Source organism: Moschus berezovskii, chromosome 17 (assembly GCF_049115385.1).
Source record: "Moschus berezovskii isolate FMDL1 chromosome 17, NW_MosBer_1.0, whole genome shotgun sequence".
Classification (NCBI taxonomy): domain Eukaryota; kingdom Metazoa; phylum Chordata; class Mammalia; order Artiodactyla; family Moschidae; genus Moschus; species Moschus berezovskii.
This window is the reverse complement of record NC_142476.1, coordinates 7,157,560-7,170,193: the sequence shown is the minus strand read 5'-3', so window position 1 is coordinate 7,170,193 and position 12,634 is coordinate 7,157,560. Positions and strand designations below refer to the sequence as shown.

Genomic DNA, 12,634 nt, shown 5'->3' with positions numbered 1-12,634 from the left:
TGAAGTTGAAACTCCAGTACTTTGGCCACCTGATGCGAAGGGCTGACTCATTTGAAAAGACCCTGATGCTGGGAAAGATTGAGGGCAGGAGAAGAAGAGGATGACAGAGGATGAGATGGCTGGATGGCATCACCGACTCAATGGACATGGGTTTGGGTAGACTCCGGGAGTTGGTGATGGACAGGGAGGCCTGGTGTGCTGCGGTTCATGGGGTCACAAAGAGTCGGACACGACTGAGCAGCTGAACTGAACTGAATGGACTATCTCCAACCTAGGCAGAAAGACCTTTGTCAGGTACTCTGTACTCTTACCTAGCTCAGACACAGTGAAACTGAAGGAAATTGCCTCTTGGACTAATGTTTCCACTTAGAAAGGGCCCCTGCACTGGACTGGCCTATAGAAAGGACTGCTGACCTTACAATCACCTTAAAACAGGACTCAGGCGGAGGAGAAGTTACCAGACCAGAATGAGAGGAGCTGATGTCTGAAGCAGACGCTGACCCGACGTTCTGGACCAGGCCTGGAGACCAGTTGCTCTGATACTTGCTCATACCTTTGCTTAGGAGCCAAACATATTTCAGTCTTGTGCAGAGTTTAAATTTAACCTAATTGTTCGGCTTGTGGTAAACTACTTATACCCTACTTTGGTGGATTTCTCCACTTGAAGGTTCCAACTTGGTGACCCTCAGGAAAGTTTTTTATAGAAGAAAGAAATTATAGTTCTCTTTAGGCCACTATTGATATTACTAAGTAAGACCCTGTCACCTGGCCAATTAATAATAACTGCTCTAACTCCTACTATAAAAATGAATTTTCTTTCACGATCACCCAAGCCCAATCAGAATACGGAGTCAAATCTCTGTCAAAAACTATTACCTCCTGTTTTTATTAGAAGGAACCTCCCACAATTGTGGTATATATTTATGTGGTTAATACCAGGCTATGGACATTTAAGTTTAAAGGCTCCTTTATGTCAGGAACAATTAAATCATACAAAGGATAACCAGTTAACACCAGTAGGGAATTGGGTTGGGTGCCTTATGAGCAATGCCAGTATATAACTTCCCTTGAAAATAAGGATTGGCACAGAACAGACTAAGTCAGATGACCTGGGAATATACTGGCTACACTTAATAGAAGTTCTTGGCTTAAATTCTTACTTGTAACCTTACTAATACTACCATCATTTGTATTTTTCCTGTTTTACAAGATTGTTGTTTTTTGCACTACCAAATGTGTGTGACTGAGTGTTTGATAAAATGATGACTAGGTGACTGGAAGCAGTTGGCAGATAGTTCTATACCAGATCAGTGGTTATACAGTGTGACTCTAGGTGTGGGAGAAGGCAGCAAGAGGGTATCGTGTCCTGGACCACAGTAGACTAGCAAGACTGTCTTGGGATTCAGAGGCATTTGGCTCTATTAGTAGGGCCTGGCCTGGTGATGGCACACTGAGCTGCCTGTTGATGAGAGCCTCACCTGACCTAGGAATAACCGTTCCTTAACACCGTGGGACAAAATAGTCACTAAATGTCTCCCAAACCATGGTCAAGTTTACGGCCGTGGATTGGACACTGCCAACTAAAACTTATCACTTGCCATCTGGCCCTGCAAGAATGAAGCCACTGTAGTTGCTGCCCTGCAGCTCACCCTGAAAGGGGTTCAGGGTGGAAATCAGGGGTGAGGCACTCTGCTCTGAGAAAAACTGGCAGAACAGACATTCATTTAGTTAGATATTTTCGGGACAAGGTTTTACAAGCCCAATGTCTTGCATCTTCTCATATCTTCTCAAAAGCACTAAAATCATTAATGGAAACACATGTTTCTTGTGACTGACAGCAAACTTCTGCCAAAACGTGTACTTGATTACATGTATCCCTCTTTACCATCATCATATATATGCTCATCTCCCCCCTTACCACTTCGGAGCAGTCCCTCAGAGTTATCACAGAAGCTCCCTCCTGGGATATAGTCTTCATTTTGCCCCCAAAAAACTTAATCACAACTATCACAGTATGTTTCTTCCCCCCCCCCGCAGCGGTGAATTAGAATCCAAACCTATTCTAAAGCTTAGTCCTTTGACTGCCTGACCACTCAGAGCCTGTCAGTTCAGTTCAGTTCAGTTCAGTCGCTCAGTCGTGTCCGACTCTCCGCGACCCCATGAATCAAGGTAACCCAAACTAGATCACTGGATCCTTTGAATTGTGTGACAGTTTCCCTTGGTATAAAATTCCCAAATGTGGTGGACAGAATACCGTCTTCCAAATATGTCCGTGTCCTGATCCCCAGAACCTGTCAGTAAGTCACCTTATGTGGCAAAAGAGACTTTGAAATGCTATTAAGGATCTTAAATTAGGGAGATTATCCTAAATGATCAGGATGGGCCCAGTGTAATCACAGGCATCTTATAATATGGAAGAGGGAGGCAGGAGGGTCAGAAAAGAAGGTGTAACAACAGAAGCAGAAGTTGGGGGGAGGGGTGGGATATGCGATGCTTGTTTCCAGTCTTAAAGCTCGAGGAAGGGGTCACAAATCAAGCCATAAAAGTGGCCTCTAGAAGCTGAAAAAAGCAAGGAAACAGATTCCCATAAAGCCTTCAGAAAGAACACAGCTCTGCCAATAATTTGACTTTAGGACTTCTGCCTTCAGAACTGTAAGATATTACATCTGTTCTAACCCATTAAATTTTTGGTAATTTGTTACATTAAAGCTTAAGAAGCTTGAGTACTGTGGTAAATTAAACACAGCCACATATTCTTTGCAGCTGCTCCCATTAGGAGGTGAAGAGTAGTTTCCCGGCTCCTGACTCTGGCGAGCCATGTGACTTGCTGTGACCAATAGAATGCAACAAAATTGGTCTTGTGTGGTTATGAGTTTAGGCCTCAGAGACCTCACAGTTTCTTTCTTTTCTCCTTTTCTTCCTTCCTTCTTGCTCTCTCTTATTCAGATGCTGCCACCATGTGGACAAATCTGAGCTAGATTAGTGGAGAACCCTCAGCCAATATCAACTGCTAGCAAGAGAGGAAATGAGTTGACAGATGATAGCAGCCCCATCAGGATCCCAAGCAAAGGGAACAGGAAAACCAGGTCAGCAGCCCCTTGAGGACCGTGAACAAACACAGTTATTGTTATTTTAAGCTACTAAATCTTGGGGTGTTGCAACAGATAAATGTTATGGGTACTTTTGAAAAATATCAATTCCTGCCTATCCTCCATTTCTCTAGATAGAGTGATCAAGAATTTCTTGCTAAGGAGCTCCATTAATATGGTTGTGGTGGCTGTTGTTCATCAATCAAGTTTGGAACTCACTAGTGTAGACCTTGGAGACCAAGTCCTACTGAGTTACCTGGAGCTCTGAAGCCCACTAAACCAGCTCCATTCACGGCACCTGGGCCAAGGAAACTTGCTCTCTGTCACCTAGTGTACAGGTCAGGACCTTTTCTATTGCAAATATATAAAAAAACCCAACTAGAACTGCTTAAAGAAAATGTCTTATAAACATTTGAAAATAATTTTTAAAAGCAATAGGGCTAACTTCAGGCATGGCATGTACCTGTTCCCTCCTCATTGCTTGTCTCCACACTGGCTTCATTCTCAGGCTGCCTCCTGGCACTTCCAGGATGAACTTAGTGGAAAAGCTCTCTCTCAGTTGTCTCCATGAAGTCTAACTATATATTGTTGGCTTCGATTGGCTCCATTCTTGAACCAAATCTCTGACTAGGAAGATGCAATGCTGTAATTGGTCAGGCTGGAGCCACCTGGAGCCAAAAGCAGTGTCATCTGAAGTACATTGGACATGGAGTTAGGGAGACAGCAATTCTCCAGAGACAAACTGCTAGAGCAGGTTCCAGGAAAGGGATGAATGGATGTTGGGCAGCAAAACCCACTGATATTTGCTACAGCTGGACATGGAGATCAGATTTTCTGATGTCACTTCAATCCTGAAAATTCACACTGGGTCACCTGGCTACTGGAAATCTTCACCTTCCCAGATCTCAAATGTCTAGATCCCAGGCTTTGCAATGCATCTCGTTCGTTACCTGAATGAGGCAGGCAGGGGGCCCTCTCCATCAAAAATGCACCTCCCTCCCACGCTCTGTAAAACAATTTGTGAAGTATTTCCCACGCGAGACAATTTAATCCCAACACTAAAGCCCAATCGATATGTCTCAGTGTTCATAATCCTCTCATTTCATGTATGTCTTTGTATCATAATAAAAGCTGGATTAAGGGAAGTTGTAGTCAAACATTTTCCCAGGGAGTTAATCCACTAGGAGAGTTAAAATTAACTGAAAATGTATGAATGAGAATACTGTTTATATCTGGATTTCTCCAGTGGAGACAACCATATGTGCCTGGAAGAAATACTTGGATAAGTGCCTTGTGGGGACAGTGAGAAGACAAGTGTAAGATTCCCAAGAAACATTCAGAAAAACTGATGATGTCAAAATTGCCTTCTAAGGACGCTGGGTACTGTTGTCTGCAGAGATTTGAGGTCTCAAACCTGGAGATCTTCTCTGCCGTTTTCCCTGACCAGCTCAGTCCCTCTCTCCTCTAAACAGATAAGCACATATCTAGGTTTGAAGGAATCCCAGGTACTTCCACTGGCTTTGATTATAACGATGCATTCATGGGTCTGCCTCACTCCCTAAGACAGGAACTTTGTTTTATTGATAATCTTCATATCCCCACATCAAGTACAATACCAGGCACATAGGAGGCTCTCAGTAAAGATAACAATGTCGCCAGAATTTTAGAAACCATTCCCTGATAAATGGAAATCTCTGTCTTAAAATCCACTCCTCCCTTCAAAATTGTACTTGCTAGTCACCTGATGCAGGGGAGTCTTCACTTTTATTTGTTTGCTTGCTTTTTAAGACAAAAGCCCGGTCTTGCTTGTGAAGAAACAGTCTTTCTGCAGTAAGGCCCCTCAAGGAGCCACAGAGATCACAAAGTATACTTCCGGCGGGCCCTGGAAAGCAGCCTGTTTTCTTCAGGCTTCTGAGCTCCTGGTGGGTTTCTCCGCTGTCCAGAGCCCCAGGGCTTGCTCCCTCCCTGAGCCTTTTACATCTGCTGTCCTTCTTGGATGCAGAAAGCACAAGTGAATCGGGAAATCACAGTTCTCAATAAGGAAAACGATAACTTTAGAAAACTCCATCTATAATTTGGTTTGTGCTCCTTCACCCTACTGAGTATGAAGGTTAAGAAAGGCTCACTGAGGAAATTCCCTGGCAGTCCAGTGGTTAGGGCTTGGTGTTTTCGCTGCAGATCCCTGGTTGGGGAACTAATGTCCCACAAGCTGTGCTGTGTAGCCAAAAATAGAAAAAAAGAAGCTCACTGAAGAGCAGTGTGTCCTCACACCAACATTCCCAGAAGCACCATGGCCCTGGGAACTAGAGAGTAATGGAAAGGAAATATGACTTTTTAACGCTGACCTCTAAAGAAGCGATGAGAACATTTTTGTTTTCCCTGGGATTTGGTGATTAGAAGGCAAGCATTGTCTTCTCTCATGTAGTCTCTGTTTAAACAAATAGCTTTCCTTGTAGACTGCCTAAGCTTTGCAGGAAATAGCATAAATGTGACTGTGATCCCAAACCCATAGTTTCTGCTTCCTGTCCTCCGGATTATGTGCACCAAAATCATATTTTTTTTCAAGTGTCTTTTATATGCAAAGCCCATTGCTAGGTGCACAGAGGATTCAGATCCATCCACACACCGTTACCTGCATGCCCTAGCCCCTTTTTGTTTTTTAGTCACCAAGAATCAGCTCTCACAAATTCAATCAGTCATTGAACTTATACCTACTATAGGAATTGAACAGTTTCCACTCACTTTCCTAGGATAGTCCTTTTTTTCTCTGGCTTTACCTGCCTTTCCTGGGCTGGACCTCACAGATTACTAGCATATTCTCACTATATGACAGAGTCATAGATAGGGTATAAATACGTCTCATGCAAGATTTGGGATACAGTGATACAAGAAATTATTCATTTTTCATCTGAAATTCAAATTTAACTGGACACCTATCTTTGTTTGCTAAATCTGGCAACCCTACAGGTAGGAATAAAACCTTTATCTGAACTACTTTGGATTAGACTTGAAATCTGATCTTGGAAAAATGACCCTAAGTAATTCCCTCTTCTGCCTTTTTCCTGGAAACACAAACTCTCTCATACATTCAAGTTCATATAATCATATTCCCCACTTTTTTCATTTTTGGATTTTTTTAGTTACCGTTTTTAAGATAAATTTTACACCCAGTAAAATGCACAGATCTTAAGTGTATGTTTTGATGAGTTTTGACCAATTTGTACCCCTGTGAAACACATACCCCAGTCAAGATACAGACTATTTCTATAACCTCAAAAAGTTCCCTTGGGCCCCTTTCCAGTTAATGATGTCACCTCAGAGACAACTCCCACAGATTAGCGTTGCCTGTTCTGTGCACGCATGCTCAGTCGTGTCCATCTATGTGACCGTGTGGACTGTAGCCCGCCAGACTCCTCTGTCCATGGAATTTCCCAGGCAAGAACACTGGAGTGGGTGCTTGCTTGTTCTCGAGTTTCATATAAATGGAATTACAGTATGTTCTCTTTAATATCTGGCTTCTTTCTCTCAACAGGTTGCTTCTGAGATTTGCCTATATGGCTGTATATCTCAGTCATTTATTCTTTATCTTAAGGAGTATGAGTCCACTGAGTGAATTTACCACATTTATCCAGTCACCTGTCAGTGAACATGTGAGCTGTTTCCAGTTTGGAGCTATTATGAATAGTTTCTATGAACATTGCATACAGATCTTTCTGTGAGGATGTATTTTTATTTCTCTTGTATTAGTTTCACAGGGCGTATATTGGTTTCTCTTGTATTAGTTTGTGGTAACAAGTTATCCCAAATTCTATGGCTAAAAACAACAGAAATTTATTCTCTCGGCAGTTTGGGAGACCAGAAGTCTAAAATTAAAGTGTCAGGACTTCCCTGTGGCTAAGACTCCGTGCTCCCAATGCAGGGGACCCAGGTTTGATCCCTGGTCAGGGAACTAGACCCCACAGGCCTCAACTAAGACCTGGTACAGCCAAATAAATAAATCAAAATACTAAGGGTTTCTCTGGTGGCTTAGTAGTAAACAATCCGCCTGCCAATGCAGGAGACACAGGTTCGATCCCTGGTCTGGGAAGACCCCAGATTCCATACTGGGAGCCACTGAACCCATGGGCCACAGCTATCGAGCCTGGGCACCACAGCTGAGTCCAACTCCTAAAGCGCAGGCGCCCTGGAGCCCACGCTCACAACAAGACAAGCCACTGCCATGAGAAGCCCACACACCACAGCTGCAGACTAGCGCCTGCTCGCTGCAACTAGAGAAAAGCCCTCGCAGCAGCAAAGACTCAGCCCAGTCAAAAATAAATAAATACATTTATCTTTAAAAAAAAAAAAAAATATATATATAAAACCAAAGTGTCAGCAGGGTGGGTTCCTTCTGGAGACTCTGAAGGCCGTGTTCCATGCCTCTCTTACCTGTGGTGCTGTTGGTAGCCCTTGGAGCTCCTTGACTGGTTACTGCATCCCTCCAATCTCTGCCTCGATTGTCACAAGGTGTTTTTCCCTGTCATTAATCCTGTGTCACCTGAGGGACAGTGGAATGGAAGGAGGTAGATGGAGAAGGCAATGGCACCCCACTCCAGTACTCTTGCCTGGAAAATCCCATGGACGGAGGAGTCTGGTAGGCTGCAGTCCATGGGGTCGGGAAGAGTCAGACACGACTGAGTGACTTCACTTTCACTTTTCACTTTCATGCATTGGAGAGGGAAATGGCAACCCACTCCAGTGTTCTTGCCTGGAGAATGCCAGGGACGGGGGAGCCTGGTGGGCTGCCGTCTATGGGGTCACACAGAGTCAGACACGACTGAAGCGACTTAGCAGCAGCAGCAGCAGATGAGCAGGGCAGTGGGGCAGTGTGACTAGATGCAGTGAATACTTTCATGGCAACTCTGTCTCCGCTCTTAATTTACAGGCTCTCTGCAGGCTGGGCCTGACTCCTAGGCCGGGCTGACATCACTGAGCCGAGCAAAGATGTTCACCCAAACGAAGCAGACATCAACATCTGCAGACAGAAGCCGATGTTCCTGCCTTTCTCCCCCAGTTTCACCGCTCTGTACTCCAGGGTGTTGCCCAATCGCAGGTTCTAGAAATTCTCTTGCCTTCAAGTCCTCCAGAAACAAAATGGTAACATCCAGCCTGTCTGGGCTTGGCTGTTCTGTGGACAGACAGCACAAAACCAGAGGAACTGTGACATCCTGCAAAATAAGCCCAGCGCTTGTCCCCTGTGTACCTCTTTTATCTCCAGCCTCTGTTGTACGATCTGGGAGGTTCTAGCTCTAGGTTTGATCATAGGGTCCAGAAGTATTGATACGTTAGGCATCAGTTAAAATGGAACATTTCTCTGAGAGTCTGGTACTTTTCGAAATCCTGACTTTGAAGTTTAGAAGCATCTTGACTCAGCCCCAGAATTTTGCATCTAGACTGCCCGTCCCCTGCCTGGTCTTCCCTCTTACAGCCACAACAGGAAGCCCCCTGCAGGCGGCAGGGCTTCCATTCCTCCTCTGTCAACCCCTGCACTTGACTTTTCCCTTCTCCTCAACGCAGACATCCAGCTCTGAGCTCAGAAGTCCCTGGGAATGTGGGTCATCTGTGGTGTTTTCGCAGTCTGGGAGGCTCTGAGAGTTTCCAACAACAGGTTTCTTCCACAGAAACTTTCGATCAGTCCCTTTCAGGTCTATCCCAGGGAAGGAGATAACGGTAACTTTCTGAGACGTAAAAGGTTTTGCTTGCGAGCAGCTCTACAAATCTTTTTTGCCCAATTGCCAGTGTCTGAGGCTTCCTACAGGCCTCACCTGAGATCTTCAAATTCATTAGTTTTTGGGTATGTGAGTTTGGGGGAGGCAATGAAGAGGAAAAGAGATTTTTTAAAATGCCCAGTTGAATATTTAGTTTGAGCAGTCCAAGAAAAGAGAAAGGACAGGTAGGTATCATACTGTCTTGCCGAAAGTTTTCACTTTCATCTCAGGTTCAAAGGATTTGTTAACAAAATAAGCCACTCGTTTTCTACAAATAAATAATACCAATATTTATTAGAGAGCCATGTAGCTTACTTTCAATGTACTAACATTAAAAGAAATAGAGCAGAAGATACATCACCAAATTGGGTTTTGACAAACATCTAGACTTAATCAGCGCTGGGAAGTCCCAGGTCACAGCACATCTGGAGTCCCAATTGGAGAACCCAATTGCTGGTTCCAGGCAGCACCCCGTTCTGTGGGTGAGACTTCAAAGATTGCAGTTCAGGGTTCCCACTTATAATCCCAGGACACAAACTGATATCATCATCAATCTGGGAGCAAATTGCAGCTTTGATTTCATGTTAATGCTGTTTGTTTTGTAGTGTAAAATTTGGATTGTTAAGCAGGAGGCTTGGTTCGACAGGGCCCCCTCCAGGGGCTCAACAGTCCCAAGATTTGTCCCCTATCTTATCTGTGGTGCTGCAAAGCTTGCACTCACAGCAGGAAGTCAGGGCGCTCACAGCACAGTTTCCAGGCAGGTCCCCTTGGGTCTTGGCTCCTACTTGTCAACAACAAATTAATTTTTAGGTTGATAATCTATGCCTCCTTATCCAGGACATCTGCTATGTACAATAGTTTTCCCAGCTTGAAATTTCTAATCTTCCTTTGAATAACCTTCCTCAGCTCCTTGGACAGAGATTGCTTTGGTGGCTATATTGCAATAGTCCTGGTCAACAGCAGAGCCCTGCATCACAGCCGTTGAGTGTGGCTGGGTGGGGGCCCAAGGGAACAAAGATCTATGGCCCTCTCCTCCTCTGGGCTCCTCTGACTTTTGACTTTGTGGCTGGGTGGCTCAGAATAAAGACGTGATGGGTCAGAAGTGTAGGAGGAGCTGGAGTTGGGGCTGGGCTGGCCCCACATTAGAGGCAGAAATGGTGGTAGACAGAGACTGCTGAAGATCGAATCTTTATATAGCCAAGGTGGACTTCTCCTTTATGTAACTGTGTCAGCAAATGAAAGCAATTAGGATTTTTTTTCTTGGTGGATGGACACTCTGCTCTGAAATTTTCATAAGCAAAATTAAATTTAACTTAATAGGGGCCAGGACCCCAGATGTTTAAATCTGTGTCTCCAGGGTACATAGCAATCCCTTTCAGGGAAACCCAAACTCTCACTTCTGTCTGAGACTGATTTTTTTTTCTTTGTTTTGGACTAATATCTACAATTTATTGGAAAATTTCAAAACACTGTGAAGCATATTACATATGTTATCTCAATCATTTCTCACAGAAGCCCAGTGAGGTCGATATTACCTCCATATCTTAGAGAATGTAAGAGTTTTAGAAAGGATAAACCATTGGCAAAGATCAAACTGCTAGGGAGAAGCCAAACCATAATTTGATCTTCAGTTCAGTTCAGTTCAGTTCAGCTGCTCAGTTGTGTCCAACTCTTTGCGACCCCATGAATTGCAGCACTCCAGACCTCCCTGTCCATCACCAACTCCCGGAGTTCACTCAAACTCATGTGCATCGAGTCGGTGATGCCATCCAGCCATCTCATCCTCTGTCGTCCCCTTCTCCTCCTGCTCCCAATCCCTCCCAGCATCAGGGTCTTTTCCAATGAGTCAGCTCTTCGCATGAGGTGGCCAAAGTACTGGAGTTTCAGCTTCAGCATCAGTCCTTCCAATGAACACCCAGGACTGATCTCCTTCAGGATGGGCTGGTTGGATCTCCTTGCAGTCCAAGGGACTCTCAAGAGTCTTCTCCAACACCACAGTTCAAAAGCATCAATTCTTTGGCGCTCAGCTTCTTCACAGTCCAACTCTCACATCCATACACGGCCACTGGAAAAACCATAGCCTTGACTAGACGGACATTTGTTGGCAAAGTAATGTCTCTGCTTTTTAATAGGCTATCTATGTTGGTCATAACTTTCCTTCCAAGGAGTAAGCGTCTTTTAATTTCATGGCTGCAATCACCATCTGCAGTGATTTTGGAGCCCCCCAAAATAAAGTCTGACACTGTTTCCACTGTTTCCCCAACTATTTCCCATGAAGTGATGGGACCAGATGCCATGATCTTAGTTTTCTTTTTTTTTTTTTTACTGGCACACCATATTTATTGCTTCACAGTACAAGAATTAAACAAAAAAGTAGAGACTAGAAAATCACTTTGAAAATTCACAAACACCAATTTGCAACAGAAAATTGAGGCATAACACTTATGCTAACAAATCTGTTAGATGAATTATCACTTCAGCACATTAACTGCAGGTGTATACTCTTGGATTTTCACTTAATCCATTACTCCATGATGAACACTATAAAATGAAAGGTGACAGACTTATGAACTAAAAATCAAAGAAGAAACTCTTGAAGATCAATCTTCAATGAGCTCCTACTCCAATAAACCATAAAGAGCAGTAAAAGGTAATACTCACTTAACAAAATGAGAATCCCAATGACGAGAAATCAGGTATTTATATTCCTCTAGAGACACTTCTTCCCCACCTAACAAAGGCACTTGACATGTAATGAAATGGACAGTTAACTCAGGTACTGCCCTGGGCAACTTACCTTTCTAAAATTAGATGCAGTGGTGATTAACTTCAAATTAATCCTTCTGAATCAGCCTGAAACACACATGAAAATATCACAAGTTCTCTATTTTGGCCGATGATATAACCAAAGAACAAAAGATATCCTGGTGTTCACAATGAATTGGCTGACTTGAACAGTCCAGGATTCTCTCTCTGCACAATATATTCTTGGATGACTGTGGAATTTGTATACAATTATAGGCAAATTAACCTTTCATATAGTTTCAGATGTTAATGTTCACTCCTCTTCTTGTCTTTTCTTACTTTTTTGTTCTTTCCCAAAGCCTTAGATGATTCCTCTGGTGAATTTGTGTAGTTCTTCTCCACTAGAATGTTTCTGGCACACTTGTCGATATGTTTGAAGCGATCTGGTCCTAGCAGAATCCCTCCATACCAGCGTGATACTACCACCATGACATTTCTCACATTCAAAATCTCCATGAGATGGAGAAGACGCCCACCAGCTGCTGTTTCCCCGTCATCCTCACAGTACTGTAAGAAGGTCTGCTTATCCTCACAGTATATTCGGTACGCATAGATGTTGTGGGTGGCACTAGCAATTTTCTTATTCTCATACAATTTGGCAAGAACCATTTTCACCTGTTTGGGACAAACTACTGGAGCCAAGTGTGCCTGAAAAGTACTTCTTCGGTCTGTAATAGGAATGCCATGATCAATTGGAGGTAATTCTTCTATTTCTGTAAGCAAAGTGTCCACTTGGGGTCATCTATATCGTCGCTAATTCAAATACAAAATATTCTGGCGCAGTCATCAATGACACACCACTCCTCCCCATATATAGCAGCCATTGCTTCAATTTCCTCATTCTGCCTCTGGTCGCTGCCTGCGTCCCCCTCAGCCATGTGGCCCCGGGAGCTGCCGGGAGGCCACCGCCTGCCCAGGTCCGGAGCGCAGGGAGATCTTAGTCTTCTTAATGTTGAGCTTTAAGCCAACTTTTTCACTCTCCTCTATGTCTCA

At 43.9% G+C, this 12,634-nt stretch overlaps 1 pseudogene; it reads right to left on the bottom strand.

The window, feature by feature from the left end:
* Window positions 1-11,165: 11,165 nt before the first annotated feature.
* On the bottom strand, window positions 11,166-12,519 carry LOC129551008 (protein IMPACT pseudogene; annotated as a pseudogene).
* Window positions 12,520-12,634: the final 115 nt, after the last annotated feature.